Source organism: Eubalaena glacialis, chromosome 16, assembly GCF_028564815.1.
Source record: "Eubalaena glacialis isolate mEubGla1 chromosome 16, mEubGla1.1.hap2.+ XY, whole genome shotgun sequence".
NCBI classification, from domain to species: Eukaryota; Metazoa; Chordata; class Mammalia; order Artiodactyla; family Balaenidae; genus Eubalaena; species Eubalaena glacialis.
The window spans coordinates 49,353,599-49,373,010 of NC_083731.1; positions in this window are offsets into that span (position 1 = coordinate 49,353,599).

Genomic DNA, 19,412 nt, shown 5'->3' on the forward strand with positions numbered 1-19,412 from the left:
AAGAAGCCTTATGCCATCAGTCTCCAATTTCTAGGTTGACACGCAGCATACACGCAGGACCAGAGCTTACTGTCTCTACGCAGTGTTCTGGTACCGAAACGGTTGCTTCAGCAAAGTCCCTAGGAGTCTTGGAGAGCTTACTACCGTGAAACTAAAGCAGAACAGCGATGAAGGCCTCATGGAGCTGCTGCACGCCTCCCGTTTTGCCAGGATAATCAGGGCCTTACTTCGAGGCTAGTGCTCACATTGACTTTCACGTTTGGTATAGAGCAGAGCAGGGTGAGCTTCCAACTAGGAACTGGAAGCACAAGGTTTCTTTCGAGAAAACTCATTTTCTTCTATGTGCCATGCCGGCTGTAAGTAAAAGCACGGTAACAACAGTGCTTTGCAGGAAGCTTCGAGGCAGCATGAATGGAGCTTTCAAAATGGGAAAACAAGCCTTGTGCCATCAGTCTCTAATTTCTAGGTTGACACGCATCATACACGCAGGAGCAGAGCTTCCTGGTTCTACGCAGTGTTCTGGTACTGAAACGGGTGCTGAAGCAAGGCCCCTAGGAGTGTTGAAAAGCTTACTACCTTGAAACTAAAGCAGAACAACGATGAAGGCCTCATGGTGCTGCTGCACGACTCTCGTTTTGCAAGGATAATCAGGGCCTTACTTCGAAGCTTGGGCTCACGTTGACTTTCACTTTAGGTATAGCGCAGAGCAGGGTGAGCTTCCAACAAGGAACTGGAAACCCAAGGTTTCTTAGGAGAAAACTCATTTTCTTCTCAGAACCATGCCGGCAGTGAGGAAAACCCCGGCAACAACAATGCTTTTCAGGTAGCTTCGAGGCCGCATGAACGGAGCTTTCATAATGGGAAAAGAAGCCTTATGCCATCAGTCTCCAATTTCTAGGTTGACACGCAGCATACACGCAGGACCAGAGCTTACTGTCTCTACGCAGTGTTCTGATACCGAAACGGTTGCTTCAGCAAAGTCCCTAGGAACGTTGGAAAGCTTACTACCGTGAAACTAAAGCAGAACAGCGATGAAGGCCTCATGGAGCTGCTGCACGCCTCCCGTTTTGCCAGCATAATCAGGGCCTTACTTCGAGGCTAGTGCTCACATTGACTTTCACGTTTGGTATAGAGCAGAGCAGGGTGAGCTTCCAACTAGGAACTGGAAGCACAAGGTTTCTTTCGAGAAAACTCATTTTCTTCTATGAACCATGCCGGCTGTAAGTAAAAGCACGGTAACAACAGTGCTTTTCAGGGAGCTTCGGGTCCGCATCAACGGAGCTTTCATAATGGGAAAACTAGCCTTGTGCCATCAGTCTCTACTTTCTAGGTTGACACGCAGCATACACGCAGGAGCAGAGCTTCCTGGTTCTACGCAGTGTTCTGGTACTGAAACGGGTGCTGAAGCAAGTCCGCTAGGTGTGTTGAAAAGCTTACTACCTTGAAACTAAAGCAGAACAACGATGAAGGCCTCATGGAGCTGCTGCACGCCTCTCGTTTTGCAAGGATAATCAGGGCCTTACTTCGAAGCTTGGGCTCACGTTGACTTTGATTTTAGGTATAGCGCAGAGCAGGGTGAGCTTCCAACAAGGAACTGGAAACCCAAGGTTTCTTAGGAGAAAACTCATTTTCTTCTCAGAACCATGCCGGCAGTGAGGAAAACCCCGGCAACAACAATGCTTTTCAGGTAGCTTCGAGGCCGCATGAAAGGAGCTTTCATAATGAGAAAAGAAGCCTTATGCCATCAGTCTCCAATTTCTAGGTTGACACGCAGCATACACGCAGGACCAGAGCTTACTGTCTCTACGCAGTGTTGTGGTACCGAAACGGTTGCTTAAGCAAAGTCCCTAGGAGTCTTGGAAAGCTTACTACCGTGAAACTAAAGCAGAACAGCGATGAAGGCCTCATGGAGCTGCTGCACGCCTCCCGTTTTGCCAGCATAATCAGGGCCTTACTTCGAGGCTAGTGCTCACATTGACTTTCACGTTTGGTATAGAGCAGAGCAGGGTGAGCTTCCAACTAGGAACTGGAAGCACAAGGTTTCTTTCGAGAAAACTCATTTTCTTCTATGTGCCATGCCGGCTGTAAGTAAAAGCACGGTAACAACAGTGCTTTGCAGGGAGCTTCGGGGCCGCATCAACGGAGCTTTCATAATGGGAAAACTAGCCTTGGGCCATCAGTCTCTAATTTCTAGGTTGACACGCAGCATACACGCAGGAGCAGAGCTTCCTGGTTCTACGCAGTGTTCTGGTACTGAAACGGGTGCTGAAGCAAGTCCGCTAGGAGTGTTGAAAAGCTTACTACCTTGAAACTAAAGCAGAACAACGATGAAGGCCTCATGGAGCTGCTGCACGCCTCTCGTTTTGCAAGGATAATCAGGGCCTTACTTCGAAGCTTGGGCTCACGTTGACTTTCACTTTAGGTATAGCGCAGAGCAGGGTGAGCTTCCAACAAGGAACTGGAAACCCAAGGTTTCTTAGGAGAAAACTCATTTTCTTCTCAGAACCATGCCGGCAGTGAGGAAAACCCCGGCAACAACAATGCTTTTCAGGTAGCTTCGAGGCCGCATGAACGGAGCTTTCATAATGGGAAAAGAAGCCTTATGCCATCAGTCTCCAATTTCTAGGTTGACACGCAGCATACACGCAGGGCCAGAGCTTACTGTCTCTACGCAGTGTTCTGGTACCGAAACGGTTGCTTCAGCAAAGTCCCTAGGAGTCTTGGAGAGCTTACTACCGTGAAACTAAAGCAGAACAGCGATGAAGGCCTCATGGAGCTGCTGCACGCCTCCCGTTTTGCCAGGATAATCAGGGCCTTACTTCGAGGCTAGTGCTCACATTGACTTTCACGTTTGGTATAGAGCAGAGCAGGGTGAGCTTCCAACTAGGAACTGGAAGCACAAGGTTTCTTTCGAGAAAACTCATTTTCTTCTATGTGCCATGCCGGCTGTAAGTAAAAGCACGGTAACAACAGTGCTTTGCAGGAAGCTTCGAGGCAGCATGAATGGAGCTTTCAAAATGGGAAAACAAGCCTTGTGCCATCAGTCTCTAATTTCTAGGTTGACACGCAGCATACACGCAGGAGCAGAGCTTCCTGGTTCTACGCAGTGTTCTGGTACTGAAACGGGTGCTGAAGCAAGGCCCCTAGGAGTGTTGAAAAGCTTACTACCTTGAAACTAAAGCAGAACAACGATGAAGGCCTCATGGAGCTGCTGCACGCCTCTCGTTTTGCAAGGATAATCAGGGCCTTACTTCGAAGCTTGGGCTCACGTTGACTTTCACTTTAGGTATAGCGCAGAGCAGGGTGAGCTTCCAACAAGGAACTGGAAACCCAAGGTTTCTTAGGAGAAAACTCATTTTCTTCTCAGAACCATGCCGGCAGTGAGGAAAACCCCGGCAACAACAATGCTTTTCAGGTAGCTTCGAGGCCGCATGAACGGAGCTTTCATAATGGGAAAAGAAGCCTTATGCCATCAGTCTCCAATTTCTAGGTTGACACGCAGCATACACGCAGGACCAGAGCTTACTGTCTCTACGCAGTGTTCTGGTACCGAAACGGTTGCCTAAGCAAAGTCCCTAGGAACGTTGGAAAGCTTACTACCGTGAAACTAAAGCAGAACAGCGATGAAGGCCTCATGGAGCTGCTGCACGCCTCCCGTTTTGCCAGCATAATCAGGGCCTTACTTCGAGGCTAGTGCTCACATTGACTTTCACGTTTGGTATAGAGCAGAGCAGGGTGAGCTTCCAACTAGGAACTGGAAGCACAAGGTTTCTTTCGAGAAAACTCATTTTCTTCTATGTGCCATGCCGGCTGTAAGTAAAAGCACGGTAACAACAGTGCTTTGCAGGGAGCTTCGGGGCCGCATCAACGGAGCTTTCATAATGGGAAAACTAGCCTTGGGCCATCAGTCTCTACTTTCTAGGTTGACACGCAGCATACACGCAGGAGCAGAGCTTCCTGGTTCTACGCAGTGTTCTGGTACTGAAACGGGTGCTGAAGCAAGTCCTCTAGGTGTGTTGAAAAGCTTACTACCTTGAAACTAAAGCAGAACAACGATGAAGGCCTCATGGAGCTGCTGCACGCCTCTCGTTTTGCAAGGATAATCAGGGCCTTATTTCGAAGCTTGGGCTCACGTTGACTTTCACTTTAGGTATAGCGCAGAGCAGGGTGAGCTTCCAACAAGGAACTGGAAACCCAAGGTTTCTTAGGAGAAAACTCATTTTCTTCTCAGAACCATGCCGGCAGTGAGGAAAACCCCGGCAACAACAATGCTTTTCAGGTAGCTTCGGGGCCGCATGAACGGAGCTTTCATAATGGGATTAGAAGCCTTATGCCATCAGTCTCCAATTTCTAGGTTGACACGCAGCATACACGCAGGACCAGAGCTTACTGTCTCTACGCAGTGTTCTGGTACTGAAACGGTTGCTTCAGCAAAGTCCATAGGAGTCTTGGAAAGCTTACTACCGTGAAACTAAAGCAGAACAGCGATGAAGGCCTCATGGAGCTGCTGCACGCCTCCCGTTTTGCCAGCATAATCAGGGCCTTACTTCGAGGCTAGTGCTCACATTGACTTTCACGTTTGGTATAGAGCAGAGCAGGGTGAGCTTCCAACTAGGAACTGGAAGCACAAGGTTTCTTTCGAGAAAACTCATTTTCTTCTATGAACCATGCCGGCTGTAAGTAAAAGCACGGTAACAACAGTGCTTTTCAGGGAGCTTCGGGGCCGCATCAACGGAGCTTTCATAATGGGAAAACTAGCCTTGTGCCATCAGTCTCTACTTTCTAGGTTGACACGCAGCATACACGCAGGAGCAGAGCTTCCTGGTTCTACGCAGTGTTCTGGTACTGAAACGGGTGCTGAAGCAAGGCCCCTAGGAGTGTTGAAAAGCTTACTACCTTGAAACTAAAGCAGAACAACGATGAAGGCCTCATGGAGCTGCTGCACGCCTCTCGTTTCGCAAGGATAATCAGGGCCTTACTTCGAAGCTTGGGCTCACGTTGACTTTCACTTTAGGTATAGCGCAGAGCAGGGTGAGCTTCCAACAAGGAACTGGAAACCCAAGGTTTCTTAGGAGAAAACTCATTTTCTTCTCAGAACCATGCCGGCAGTGAGGAAAACCCCGGCAACAACAATGCTTTTCAGGTAGCTTCGAGGCCGCATGAACGGAGCTTTCATAATGGGAAAAGAAGCCTTATGCCATCAGTCTCCAATTTCTAGGTTGACACGCAGCATACACGCAGGACCAGAGCTTACTGTCTCTACGCAGTGTTCTGGTACCGAAACGGTTGCCTAAGCAAAGTCCCTAGGAACGTTGGAAAGCTTACTACCGTGAAACTAAAGCAGAACAGCGATGAAGGCCTCATGGAGCTGCTGCACGCCTCCCGTTTTGCCAGCATAATCAGGGCCTTACTTCGAGGCTAGTGCTCACATTGACTTTCACGTTTGGTATAGAGCAGAGCAGGGTGAGCTTCCAACTAGGAACTGGAAGCACAAGGTTTCTTTCGAGAAAACTCATTTTCTTCTATGAACCATGCCGGCTGTAAGTAAAAGCACGGTAACAACAGTGCTTTTCAGGGAGCTTCGGGGCCGCATCAACGGAGCTTTCATCATGGGAAAACTAGCCTTGTGCCATCAGTCTCTACTTTCTAGGTTGACACGCAGCATACACGCAGGAGCAGAGCTTCCTGGTTCTACGCAGTGTTCTGGTACTGAAACGGGTGCTGAAGCAAGTCCGCTAGAAGTGTTGAAAAGCTTACTACCTTGAAACTAAAGCAGAACAACGATGAAGGCCTCATGGAGCTGCTGCACGCCTCTCGTTTTGCAAGGATAATCAGGGCCTTACTTCGAAGCTTGGGCTCACGTTGACTTTCACTTTAGGTATAGCGCAGAGCAGGGTGAGCTTCCAACAAGGAACTGGAAACCCAAGGTTTCTTAGGAGAAAACTCATTTTCTTCTCAGAACCATGCCGGCAGTGAGGAAAACCCCGGCAACAACAATGCTTTTCAGGTAGCTTCGAGGCCGCATGAAAGGAGCTTTCATAATGAGAAAAGAAGCCTTATGCCATCAGTCTCCAATTTCTAGGTTGACACGCAGCATACACGCAGGACCAGAGCTTACTGTCTCTACGCAGTGTTGTGGTACCGAAACGGTTGCTTAAGCAAAGTCCCTAGGAGTCTTGGAAAGCTTACTACCGTGAAACTAAAGAAGAACAGCGATGAAGGCCTCATGGAGCTGCTGCACGCCTCCCGTTTTGCCAGCATAATCAGGGCCTTACTTCGAGGCTAGTGCTCACATTGACTTTCACGTTTGGTATAGAGCAGAGCAGGGTGAGCTTCCAACTAGGAACTGGAAGCACAAGGTTTCTTTCGAGAAAACTCATTTTCTTCTATGTGCCATGCCGGCTGTAAGTAAAAGCACGGTAACAACAGTGCTTTGCAGGGAGCTTCGGGGCCGCATCAACGGAGCTTTCATAATGGGAAAACTAGCCTTGGGCCATCAGTCTCTACTTTCTAGGTTGACACGCAGCATACACGCAGGAGCAGAGCTTCCTGGTTCTACGCAGTGTTCTGGTACTGAAACGGGTGCTGAAGCAAGTCCGCTAGGAGTGTTGAAAAGCTTACTACCTTGAAACTAAAGCAGAACAACGATGAAGGCCTCATTGAGCTGCTGTACGCCTCTCGTTTTGCAAGGATAATCAGGGCCTTACTTCGAAGCTTGGGCTCACGTTGACTTTCACTTTAGGTATAGCGCAGAGCAGGGTGAGCTTCCAACAAGGAACTGGAAACCCAAGGTTTCTTAGGAGAAAACTCATTTTCTTCTCAGAACCATGCCGGCAGTGAGGAAAACCCCGGCAACAACAATGCTTTTCAGGTAGCTTCGAGGCCGCATGAAAGGAGCTTTCATAATGGGAAAAGAAGCTTTATGCCATCAGTCTCCAATTTCTAGGTTGACACGCAGCATACACGCAGGACCAGAGCTTACTGTCTCTACGCAGTGTTCTGGTACCGAAACGGTTGCTTCAGCAAAGTCCCTAGGAGTCTTGGAGAGCTTACTACCGTGAAACTAAAGCAGAACAGCGATGAAGGCCTCATGGAGCTGCTGCACGCCTCCCGTTTTGCCAGGATAATCAGGGCCTTACTTCGAGGCTAGTGCTCACATTGACTTTCACGTTTGGTATAGAGCAGAGCAGGGTGAGCTTCCAACTAGGAACTGGAAGCACAAGGTTTCTTTCGAGAAAACTCATTTTCTTCTATGTGCCATGCCGGCTGTAAGTAAAAGCACGGTAACAACAGTGCTTTGCAGGAAGCTTCGAGGCAGCATGAATGGAGCTTTCAAAATGGGAAAACAAGCCTTGTGCCATCAGTCTCTAATTTCTAGGTTGACACGCAGCATACACGCAGGAGCAGAGCTTCCTGGTTCTACGCAGTGTTCTGGTACTGAAACGGGTGCTGAAGCAAGGCCCCTAGGAGTGTTGAAAAGCTTACTACCTTGAAACTAAAGCAGAACAACGATGAAGGCCTCATGGAGCTGCTGCACGCCTCTCGTTTTGCAAGGATAATCAGGGCCTTACTTCGAAGCTTGGGCTCACGTTGACTTTCACTTTAGGTATAGCGCAGAGCAGGGTGAGCTTCCAACAAGGAACTGGAAACCCAAGGTTTCTTAGGAGAAAACTCATTTTCTTCTCAGAACCATGCCGGCAGTGAGGAAAACCCCGGCAACAACAATGCTTTTCAGGTAGCTTCGAGGCCGCATGAACGGAGCTTTCATAATGGGAAAAGAAGCCTTATGCCATCAGTCTCCAATTTCTAGGTTGACACGCAGCATACACGCAGGACCAGAGCTTACTGTCTCTACGCAGTGTTCTGGTACCGAAACGGTTGCCTAAGCAAAGTCCCTAGGAACGTTGGAAAGCTTACTACCGTGAAACTAAAGCAGAACAGCGATGAAGGCCTCATGGAGCTGCTGCACGCCTCCCGTTTTGCCAGCATAATCAGGGCCTTACTTCGAGGCTAGTGCTCACATTGACTTTCACGTTTGGTATAGAGCAGAGCAGGGTGAGCTTCCAACTAGGAACTGGAAGCACAAGGTTTCTTTCGAGAAAACTCATTTTCTTCTATGAACCATGCCGGCTGTAAGTAAAAGCACGGTAACAACAGTGCTTTTCAGGGAGCTTCGGGGCCGCATCAACGGAGCTTTCATCATGGGAAAACTAGCCTTGTGCCATCAGTCTCTACTTTCTAGGTTGACACGCAGCATACACGCAGGAGCAGAGCTTCCTGGTTCTACGCAGTGTTCTGGTACTGAAACGGGTGCTGAAGCAAGTCCGCTAGAAGTGTTGAAAAGCTTACTACCTTGAAACTAAAGCAGAACAACGATGAAGGCCTCATGGAGCTGCTGCACGCCTCTCGTTTTGCAAGGATAATCAGGGCCTTACTTCGAAGCTTGGGCTCACGTTGACTTTCACTTTAGGTATAGCGCAGAGCAGGGTGAGCTTCCAACAAGGAACTGGAAACCCAAGGTTTCTTAGGAGAAAACTCATTTTCTTCTCAGAACCATGCCGGCAGTGAGGAAAACCCCGGCAACAACAATGCTTTTCAGGTAGCTTCGAGGCCGCATGAAAGGAGCTTTCATAATGAGAAAAGAAGCCTTATGCCATCAGTCTCCAATTTCTAGGTTGACACGCAGCATACACGCAGGACCAGAGCTTACTGTCTCTACGCAGTGTTGTGGTACCGAAACGGTTGCTTAAGCAAAGTCCCTAGGAGTCTTGGAAAGCTTACTACCGTGAAACTAAAGAAGAACAGCGATGAAGGCCTCATGGAGCTGCTGCACGCCTCCCGTTTTGCCAGCATAATCAGGGCCTTACTTCGAGGCTAGTGCTCACATTGACTTTCACGTTTGGTATAGAGCAGAGCAGGGTGAGCTTCCAACTAGGAACTGGAAGCACAAGGTTTCTTTCGAGAAAACTCATTTTCTTCTATGTGCCATGCCGGCTGTAAGTAAAAGCACGGTAACAACAGTGCTTTGCAGGGAGCTTCGGGGCCGCATCAACGGAGCTTTCATAATGGGAAAACTAGCCTTGGGCCATCAGTCTCTACTTTCTAGGTTGACACGCAGCATACACGCAGGAGCAGAGCTTCCTGGTTCTACGCAGTGTTCTGGTACTGAAACGGGTGCTGAAGCAAGTCCGCTAGGAGTGTTGAAAAGCTTACTACCTTGAAACTAAAGCAGAACAACGATGAAGGCCTCATTGAGCTGCTGTACGCCTCTCGTTTTGCAAGGATAATCAGGGCCTTACTTCGAAGCTTGGGCTCACGTTGACTTTCACTTTAGGTATAGCGCAGAGCAGGGTGAGCTTCCAACAAGGAACTGGAAACCCAAGGTTTCTTAGGAGAAAACTCATTTTCTTCTCAGAACCATGCCGGCAGTGAGGAAAACCCCGGCAACAACAATGCTTTTCAGGTAGCTTCGAGGCCGCATGAAAGGAGCTTTCATAATGGGAAAAGAAGCTTTATGCCATCAGTCTCCAATTTCTAGGTTGACACGCAGCATACACGCAGGACCAGAGCTTACTGTCTCTACGCAGTGTTCTGGTACCGAAACGGTTGCTTCAGCAAAGTCCCTAGGAGTCTTGGAGAGCTTACTACCGTGAAACTAAAGCAGAACAGCGATGAAGGCCTCATGGAGCTGCTGCACGCCTCCCGTTTTGCCAGGATAATCAGGGCCTTACTTCGAGGCTAGTGCTCACATTGACTTTCACGTTTGGTATAGAGCAGAGCAGGGTGAGCTTCCAACTAGGAACTGGAAGCACAAGGTTTCTTTCGAGAAAACTCATTTTCTTCTATGTGCCATGCCGGCTGTAAGTAAAAGCACGGTAACAACAGTGCTTTGCAGGAAGCTTCGAGGCAGCATGAATGGAGCTTTCAAAATGGGAAAACAAGCCTTGTGCCATCAGTCTCTAATTTCTAGGTTGACACGCAGCATACACGCAGGAGCAGAGCTTCCTGGTTCTACGCAGTGTTCTGGTACTGAAACGGGTGCTGAAGCAAGGCCCCTAGGAGTGTTGAAAAGCTTACTACCTTGAAACTAAAGCAGAACAACGATGAAGGCCTCATGGAGCTGCTGCACGCCTCTCGTTTTGCAAGGATAATCAGGGCCTTACTTCGAAGCTTGGGCTCACGTTGACTTTCACTTTAGGTATAGCGCAGAGCAGGGTGAGCTTCCAACAAGGAACTGGAAACCCAAGGTTTCTTAGGAGAAAACTCATTTTCTTCTCAGAACCATGCCGGCAGTGAGGAAAACCCCGGCAACAACTATGCTTTTCAGGTAGCTTCGAGGCCGCATGAACGGAGCTTTCATAATGGGAAAAGAAGCCTTATGCCATCAGTCTCCAATTTCTAGGTTGACACGCAGCATACACGCAGGACCAGAGCTTACTGTCTGTACGCAGTGTTCTGGTACCGAAACGGTTGCCTAAGCAAAGTCCCTAGGAACGTTGGAAAGCTTACTACCGTGAAACTAAAGCAGAACAGCGATGAAGCCCTCATGGAGCTGCTGCATGCCTCCCGTTTTGCCAGCATAATCAGGGCCTTACTTCGAGGCTAGTGCTCACATTGACTTTCACGTTTGGTATAGAGCAGAGCAGGGTGAGCTTCCAACTAGGAACTGGAAGCACAAGGTTTCTTTCGAGAAAACTCATTTTCTTCTATGTGCCATGCCGGCTGTAAGTAAAAGCACGGTAACAACAGTGTTTTGCAGGAAGCTTCGAGGCAGCATGAATGGAGCTTTCAAAACGGAAAAACAATTCTTGTGCCATCAGTCTCTAATTTCTAGGTTGACACGCAGCATACACGCAGGAGCAGAGCTTCCTGGTTCTACGCAGTGTTCTGGTACTGAAACGGGTGCTGAAGCAAGGCCCCTAGGAGTGTTGAAAAGCTTACTACCTTGAAACTAAAGCAGAACAACGATGAAGGCCTCATGGAGCTGCTGCACGCCTCTCGTTTCGCAAGGATAATCAGGGCCTTACTTCGAAGCTTGGGCTCACGTTGACTTTCACTTTAGGTATAGCGCAGAGCAGGGTGAGCTTCCAACAAGGAACTGGAAACCCAAGGTTTCTTAGGAGAAAACTCATTTTCTTCTCAGAACCATGCCGGCAGTGAGGAAAACCCCGGCAACAACAATGCTTTTCAGGTAGCTTCGAGGCCGCATGAACGGAGCTTTCATAATGGGAAAAGAAGCCTTATGCCATCAGTCTCCAATTTCTAGGTTGACACGCAGCATACACGCAGGACCAGAGCTTACTGTCTCTACGCAGTGTTCTGGTACCGAAACGGTTGCTTCAGCAAAGTCCCTAGGAGTCTTGGAGAGCTTACTACCGTGAAACTAAAGCAGAACAGCGATGAAGGCCTCATGGAGCTGCTGCACGCCTCCCGTTTTGCCAGCATAATCAGGGCCTTACTTCGAGGCTAGTGCTCACATTGACTTTCACGTTTGGTATAGAGCAGAGCAGGGTGAGCTTCCAACTAGGAACTGGAAGCACAAGGTTTCTTTCGAGAAAACTCATTTTCTTCTATGAACCATGCCGGCTGTAAGTAAAAGCACGGTAACAACAGTGCTTTTCAGGGAGCTTCGGGGCCGCATCAACGGAGCTTTCATCATGGGAAAACTAGCCTTGTGCCATCAGTCTCTACTTTCTAGGTTGACACGCAGCATACACGCAGGAGCAGAGCTTCCTGGTTCTACGCAGTGTTCTGGTACTGAAACGGGTGCTGAAGCAAGGCCCCTAGGAGTGTTGAAAAGCTTACTACCTTGAAACTAAAGCAGAACAACGATGAAGGCCTCATGGAGCTGCTGCACGCCTCTCGTTTTGCAAGGATAATCAGGGCCTTACTTCGAAGCTTGGGCTCACGTTGACTTTCACTTTAGGTATAGCGCAGAGCAGGGTGAGCTTCCAACAAGGAACTGGAAACCCAAGGTTTCTTAGGAGAAAACTCATTTTCTTCTCAGAACCATGCCGGCAGTGAGGAAAACCCCGGCAACAACAATGCTTTTCAGGTAGCTTCGAGGCCGCATGAACGGAGCTTTCATAATGGGAAAAGAAGCCTTATGCCATCAGTCTCCAATTTCTAGGTTGACACGCAGCATACACGCAGGACCAGAGCTTACTGTCTCTACGCAGTGTTCTGGTACCGAAACGGTTGCCTAAGCAAAGTCCCTAGGAGTCTTGGAAAGCTTACTACCGTGAAACTAAAGCAGAACAGCGATGAAGGCCTCATGGAGCTGCTGCACGCCTCCCGTTTTGCCAGCATAATCAGGGCCTTACTTCGAGGCTAGTGCTCACATTGACTTTCACGTTTGGTATAGAGCAGAGCAGGGTGAGCTTCCAACTAGGAACTGGAAGCACAAGGTTTCTTTCGAGAAAACTCATTTTCTTCTATGAACCATGCCGGCTGTAAGTAAAAGCACGGTAACAACAGTGCTTTTCAGGGAGCTTCGGGGCCGCATCAACGGAGCTTTCATCATGGGAAAACTAGCCTTGTGCCATCAGTCTCTACTTTCTAGGTTGACACGCAGCATACACGCAGGAGCAGAGCTTCCTGGTTCTACGCAGTGTTCTGGTACTGAAACGGGTGCTGAAGCAAGGCCCCTAGGAGTGTTGAAAAGCTTACTACCTTGAAACTAAAGCAGAACAACGATGAAGGCCTCATGGAGCTGCTGCACGCCTCTCGTTTTGCAAGGATAATCAGGGCCTTACTTCGAAGCTTGGGCTCACGTTGACTTTCACTTTAGGTATAGCGCAGAGCAGGGTGAGCTTCCAACAAGGAACTGGAAACCCAAGGTTTCTTAGGAGAAAACTCATTTTCTTCTCAGAACCATGCCGGCAGTGAGGAAAACCCCGGCAACAACAATGCTTTTCAGGTAGCTTCGAGGCCGCATGAACGGAGCTTTCATAATGGGAAAAGAAGCTTTATGCCATCAGTCTCCAATTTCTAGGTTGACACGCAGCATACACGCAGGACCAGAGCTTACTGTCTCTACGCAGTGTTCTGGTACCGAAACGGTTGCCTAAGCAAAGTCCCTAGGAACGTTGGAAAGCTTACTACCGTGAAACTAAAGCAGAACAGCGATGAAGGCCTCATGGAGCTGCTGCACGCCTCCCGTTTTGCCAGCATAATCAGGGCCTTACTTCGAGGCTAGTGCTCACATTGACTTTCACGTTTGGTATAGAGCAGAGCAGGGTGAGCTTCCAACTAGGAACTGGAAGCACAAGGTTTCTTTCGAGAAAACTCATTTTCTTCTACGTGCCATGCCGGCTGTAAGTAAAAGCACGGTAACAACAGTGTTTTGCAGGAAGCTTCGAGGCAGCATGAATGGAGCTTTCAAAACGGAAAAACAATTCTTGTGCCATCAGTCTCTAATTTCTAGGTTGACACGCAGCATACACGCAGGAGCAGAGCTTCCTGGTTCTACGCAGTGTTCTGGTACTGAAACGGGTGCTGAAGCAAGTCCGCTAGGAGTGTTGAAAAGCTTACTACCTTGAAACTAAAGCAGAACAACGATGAAGGCCTCATGGAGCTGCTGCACGCCTCTCGTTTTGCAAGGATAATCAGGGCCTTACTTCGAAGCTTGGGCTCACGTTGACTTTCACTTTAGGTATAGCGCAGAGCAGGGTGAGCTTCCAACAAGGAACTGGAAACCCAAGGTTTCTTAGGAGAAAACTCATTTTCTTCTCAGAACCATGCCGGCAGTGAGGAAAACCCCGGCAACAACAATGCTTTTCAGGTAGCTTCGAGGCCGCATGAACGGAGCTTTCATAATGGGAAAAGAAGCCTTATGCCATCAGTCTCCAATTTCTAGGTTGACACGCAGCATACACGCAGGACCAGAGCTTACTGTCTCTACGCAGTGTTCTGGTACCGAAACGGTTGCTTCAGCAAAGTCCCTAGGAGTCTTGGAGAGCTTACTACCGTGAAACTAAAGCAGAACAGCGATGAAGGCCTCATGGAGCTGCTGCACGCCTCCCGTTTTGCCAGGATAATCAGGGCCTTACTTCGAGGCTAGTGCTCACATTGACTTTCACGTTTGGTATAGAGCAGAGCAGGGTGAGCTTCCAACTAGGAACTGGAAGCACAAGGTTTCTTTCGAGAAAACTCATTTTCTTCTATGTGCCATGCCGGCTGTAAGTAAAAGCACGGTAACAACAGTGCTTTGCAGGAAGCTTCGAGGCAGCATGAATGGAGCTTTCAAAATGGGAAAACAAGCCTTGTGCCATCAGTCTCTAATTTCTAGGTTGACACGCAGCATACACGCAGGAGCAGAGCTTCCTGGTTCTACGCAGTGTTCTGGTACTGAAACGGGTGCTGAAGCAAGGCCCCTAGGAGTGTTGAAAAGCTTACTACCTTGAAACTAAAGCAGAACAACGATGAAGGCCTCATGGAGCTGCTGCACGCCTCTCGTTTTGCAAGGATAATCAGGGCCTTACTTCGAAGCTTGGGCTCACGTTGACTTTCACTTTAGGTATAGCGCAGAGCAGGGTGAGCTTCCAACAAGGAACTGGAAACCCAAGGTTTCTTAGGAGAAAACTCATTTTCTTCTCAGAACCATGCCGGCAGTGAGGAAAACCCCGGCAACAACTATGCTTTTCAGGTAGCTTCGAGGCCGCATGAACGGAGCTTTCATAATGGGAAAAGAAGCCTTATGCCATCAGTCTCCAATTTCTAGGTTGACACGCAGCATACACGCAGGACCAGAGCTTACTGTCTCTACGCAGTGTTCTGGTACCGAAACGGTTGCCTAAGCAAAGTCCCTAGGAACGTTGGAAAGCTTACTACCGTGAAACTAAAGCAGAACAGCGATGAAGGCCTCATGGAGCTGCTGCATGCCTCCCGTTTTGCCAGCATAATCAGGGCCTTACTTCGAGGCTAGTGCTCACATTGACTTTCACGTTTGGTATAGAGCAGAGCAGGGTGAGCTTCCAACTAGGAACTGGAAGCACAAGGTTTCTTTCGAGAAAACTCATTTTCTTCTATGTGCCATGCCGGCTGTAAGTAAAAGCACGGTAACAACAGTGTTTTGCAGGAAGCTTCGAGGCAGCATGAATGGAGCTTTCAAAACGGAAAAACAATTCTTGTGCCATCAGTCTCTAATTTCTAGGTTGACACGCAGCATACACGCAGGAGCAGAGCTTCCTGGTTCTACGCAGTGTTCTGGTACTGAAACGGGTGCTGAAGCAAGGCCCCTAGGAGTGTTGAAAAGCTTACTACCTTGAAACTAAAGCAGAACAACGATGAAGGCCTCATGGAGCTGCTGCACGCCTCTCGTTTCGCAAGGATAATCAGGGCCTTACTTCGAAGCTTGGGCTCACGTTGACTTTCACTTTAGGTATAGCGCAGAGCAGGGTGAGCTTCCAACAAGGAACTGGAAACCCAAGGTTTCTTAGGAGAAAACTCATTTTCTTCTCAGAACCATGCCGGCAGTGAGGAAAACCCCGGCAACAACAATGCTTTTCAGGTAGCTTCGAGGCCGCATGAACGGAGCTTTCATAATGGGAAAAGAAGCCTTATGCCATCAGTCTCCAATTTCTAGGTTGACACGCAGCATACACGCAGGACCAGAGCTTACTGTCTCTACGCAGTGTTCTGGTACCGAAACGGTTGCTTCAGCAAAGTCCCTAGGAGTCTTGGAGAGCTTACTACCGTGAAACTAAAGCAGAACAGCGATGAAGGCCTCATGGAGCTGCTGCACGCCTCCCGTTTTGCCAGGATAATCAGGGCCTTACTTCGAGGCTAGTGCTCACATTGACTTTCACGTTTGGTATAGAGCAGAGCAGGGTGAGCTTCCAACTAGGAACTGGAAGCACAAGGTTTCTTTCGAGAAAACTCATTTTCTTCTATGAACCATGCCGGCTGTAAGTAAAAGCACGGTAACAACAGTGCTTTTCAGGGAGCTTCGGGGCCGCATCAACGGAGCTTTCATCATGGGAAAACTAGCCTTGTGCCATCAGTCTCTACTTTCTAGGTTGACACGCAGCATACACGCAGGAGCAGAGCTTCCTGGTTCTACGCAGTGTTCTGGTACTGAAACGGGTGCTGAAGCAAGGCCCCTAGGAGTGTTGAAAAGCTTACTACCTTGAAACTAAAGCAGAACAACGATGAAGGCCTCATGGAGCTGCTGCACGCCTCTCGTTTTGCAAGGATAATCAGGGCCTTACTTCGAAGCTTGGGCTCACGTTGACTTTCACTTTAGGTATAGCGCAGAGCAGGGTGAGCTTCCAACAAGGAACTGGAAACCCAAGGTTTCTTAGGAGAAAACTCATTTTCTTCTCAGAACCATGCCGGCAGTGAGGAAAACCCCGGCAACAACTATGCTTTTCAGGTAGCTTCGAGGCCGCATGAACGGAGCTTTCATAATGGGAAAAGAAGCCTTATGCCATCAGTCTCCAATTTCTAGGTTGACACGCAGCATACACGCAGGACCAGAGCTTACTGTCTCTACGCAGTGTTCTGGTACCGAAACGGTTGCCTAAGCAAAGTCCCTAGGAACGTTGGAAAGCTTACTACCGTGAAACTAAAGCAGAACAGCGATGAAGGCCTCATGGAGCTGCTGCATGCCTCCCGTTTTGCCAGCATAATCAGGGCCTTACTTCGAGGCTAGTGCTCACATTGACTTTCACGTTTGGTATAGAGCAGAGCAGGGTGAGCTTCCAACTAGGAACTGGAAGCACAAGGTTTCTTTCGAGAAAACTCATTTTCTTCTATGTGCCATGCCGGCTGTAAGTAAAAGCACGGTAACAACAGTGTTTTGCAGGAAGCTTCGAGGCAGCATGAATGGAGCTTTCAAAACGGAAAAACAATTCTTGTGCCATCAGTCTCTAATTTCTAGGTTGACACGCAGCATACACGCAGGAGCAGAGCTTCCTGGTTCTATGCAGTGTTCTGGTACTGAAACGGGTGCTGAAGCAAGGCCCCTAGGAGTGTTGAAAAGCTTACTACCTTGAAACTAAAGCAGAACAACGATGAAGGCCTCATGGAGCTGCTGCACGCCTCTCGTTTCGCAAGGATAATCAGGGCCTTACTTCGAAGCTTGGGCTCACGTTGACTTTCACTTTAGGTATAGCGCAGAGCAGGGTGAGCTTCCAACAAGGAACTGGAAACCCAAGGTTTCTTAGGAGAAAACTCATTTTCTTCTCAGAACCATGCCGGCAGTGAGGAAAACCCCGGCAACAACAATGCTTTTCAGGTAGCTTCGAGGCCGCATGAACGGAGCTTTCATAATGGGAAAAGAAGCCTTATGCCATCAGTCTCCAATTTCTAGGTTGACACGCAGCATACACGCAGGACCAGAGCTTACTGTCTCTACGCAGTGTTCTGGTACCGAAACGGTTGCTTCAGCAAAGTCCCTAGGAGTCTTGGAGAGCTTACTACCGTGAAACTAAAGCAGAACAGCGATGAAGGCCTCATGGAGCTGCTGCACGCCTCCCGTTTTGCCAGCATAATCAGGGCCTTACTTCGAGGCTAGTGCTCACATTGACTTTCACGTTTGGTATAGAGCAGAGCAGGGTGAGCTTCCAACTAGGAACTGGAAGCACAAGGTTTCTTTCGAGAAAACTCATTTTCTTCTATGAACCATGCCGGCTGTAAGTAAAAGCACGGTAACAACAGTGCTTTTCAGGGAGCTTCGGGGCCGCATCAACGGAGCTTTCATCATGGGAAAACTAGCCTTGTGCCATCAGTCTCTACTTTCTAGGTTGACACGCAGCATACACGCAGGAGCAGAGCTTCCTGGTTCTACGCAGTGTTCTGGTACTGAAACGGGTGCTGAAGCAAGGCCCCTAGGAGTGTTGAAAAGCTTACTACCTTGAAACTAAAGCAGAACAACGATGAAGGCCTCATGGAGCTGCTGCACGCCTCTCGTTTTGCAAGGATAATCAGGGCCTTACTTCGAAGCTTGGGCTCACGTTGACTTTCACTTTAGGTATAGCGCAGAGCAGGGTGAGCTTCCAACAAGGAACTGGAAACCCAAGGTTTCTTAGGAGAAAACTCATTTTCTTCTCAGAACCATGCCGGCAGTGAGGAAAACCCCGGCAACAACAATGCTTTTCAGGTAGCTTCGAGGCCGCATGAACGGAGCTTTCATAATGGGAAAAGAAGCCTTATGCCATCAGTCTCCAATTTCTAGGTTGACACGCAGCATACACGCAGGACCAGAGCTTACTGTCTCTACGCAGTGTTCTGGTACCGAAACGGTTGCCTAAGCAAAGTCCCTAGGAGTCTTGGAAAGCTTACTACCGTGAAACTAAAGCAGAACAGCGATGAAGGCCTCATGGAGCTGCTGCACGCCTCCCGTTTTGCCAGCATAATCAGGGCCTTACTTCGAGGCTAGTGCTCACATTGACTTTCACGTTTGGTATAGAGCAGAGCAGGGTGAGCTTCCAACTAGGAACTGGAAGCACAAGGTTTCTTTCGAGAAAACTCATTTTCTTCTATGAACCATGCCGGCTGTAAGTAAAAGCACGGTAACAACAGTGCTTTTCAGGGAGCTTCGGGGCCGCATCAACGGAGCTTTCATCATGGGAAAACTAGCCTTGTGCCATCAGTCTCTACTTTCTAGGTTGACACGCAGCATACACGCAGGAGCAGAGCTTCCTGGTTCTACGCAGTGTTCTGGTACTGAAACGGGTGCTGAAGCAAGTCCTCTAGGAGTGTTGAAAAGCTTACTACCTTGAAACTAAAGCAGAACAACGATGAAGGCCTCATGGAGCTGCTGCACGCCTCTCGTTTTGCAAGGATAATCAGGGCCTTACTTCGAAGCTTGGGCTCACGTTGACTTTCACTTTAGGTATAGCGCAGAGCAGGGTGAGCTTCCAACAAGGAACTGGAAACCCAAGGTTTCTTAGGAGAAAACTCATTTTCTTCTCAGAACCATGCCGGCAGTGAGGAAAACCCCGGCAACAACAATGCTTTTCAGGTAGCTTCGAGGCCGCATGAACGGAGCTTTCATAATGGGAAAAGAAGCTTTATGCCATCAGTCTCCAATTTCTAGGTTGACACGCAGCATACACGCAGGACCAGAGCTTACTGTCTCTACGCAGTGTTCTGGTACCGAAACGGTTGCCTAAGCAAAGTCCCTAGGAACGTTGGAAAGCTTACTACCGTGAAACTAAAGCAGAACAGCGATGAAGGCCTCATGGAGCTGCTGCACGCCTCCCGTTTTGCCAGCATAATCAGGGCCTTACTTCGAGGCTAGTGCTCACATTGACTTTCACGTTTGGTATAGAGCAGAGCAGGGTGAGCTTCCAACTAGGAACTGGAAGCACAAGGTTTCTTTCGAGAAAACTCATTTTCTTCTACGTGCCATGCCGGCTGTAAGTAAAAGCACGGTAACAACAGTGTTTTGCAGGAAGCTTCGAGGC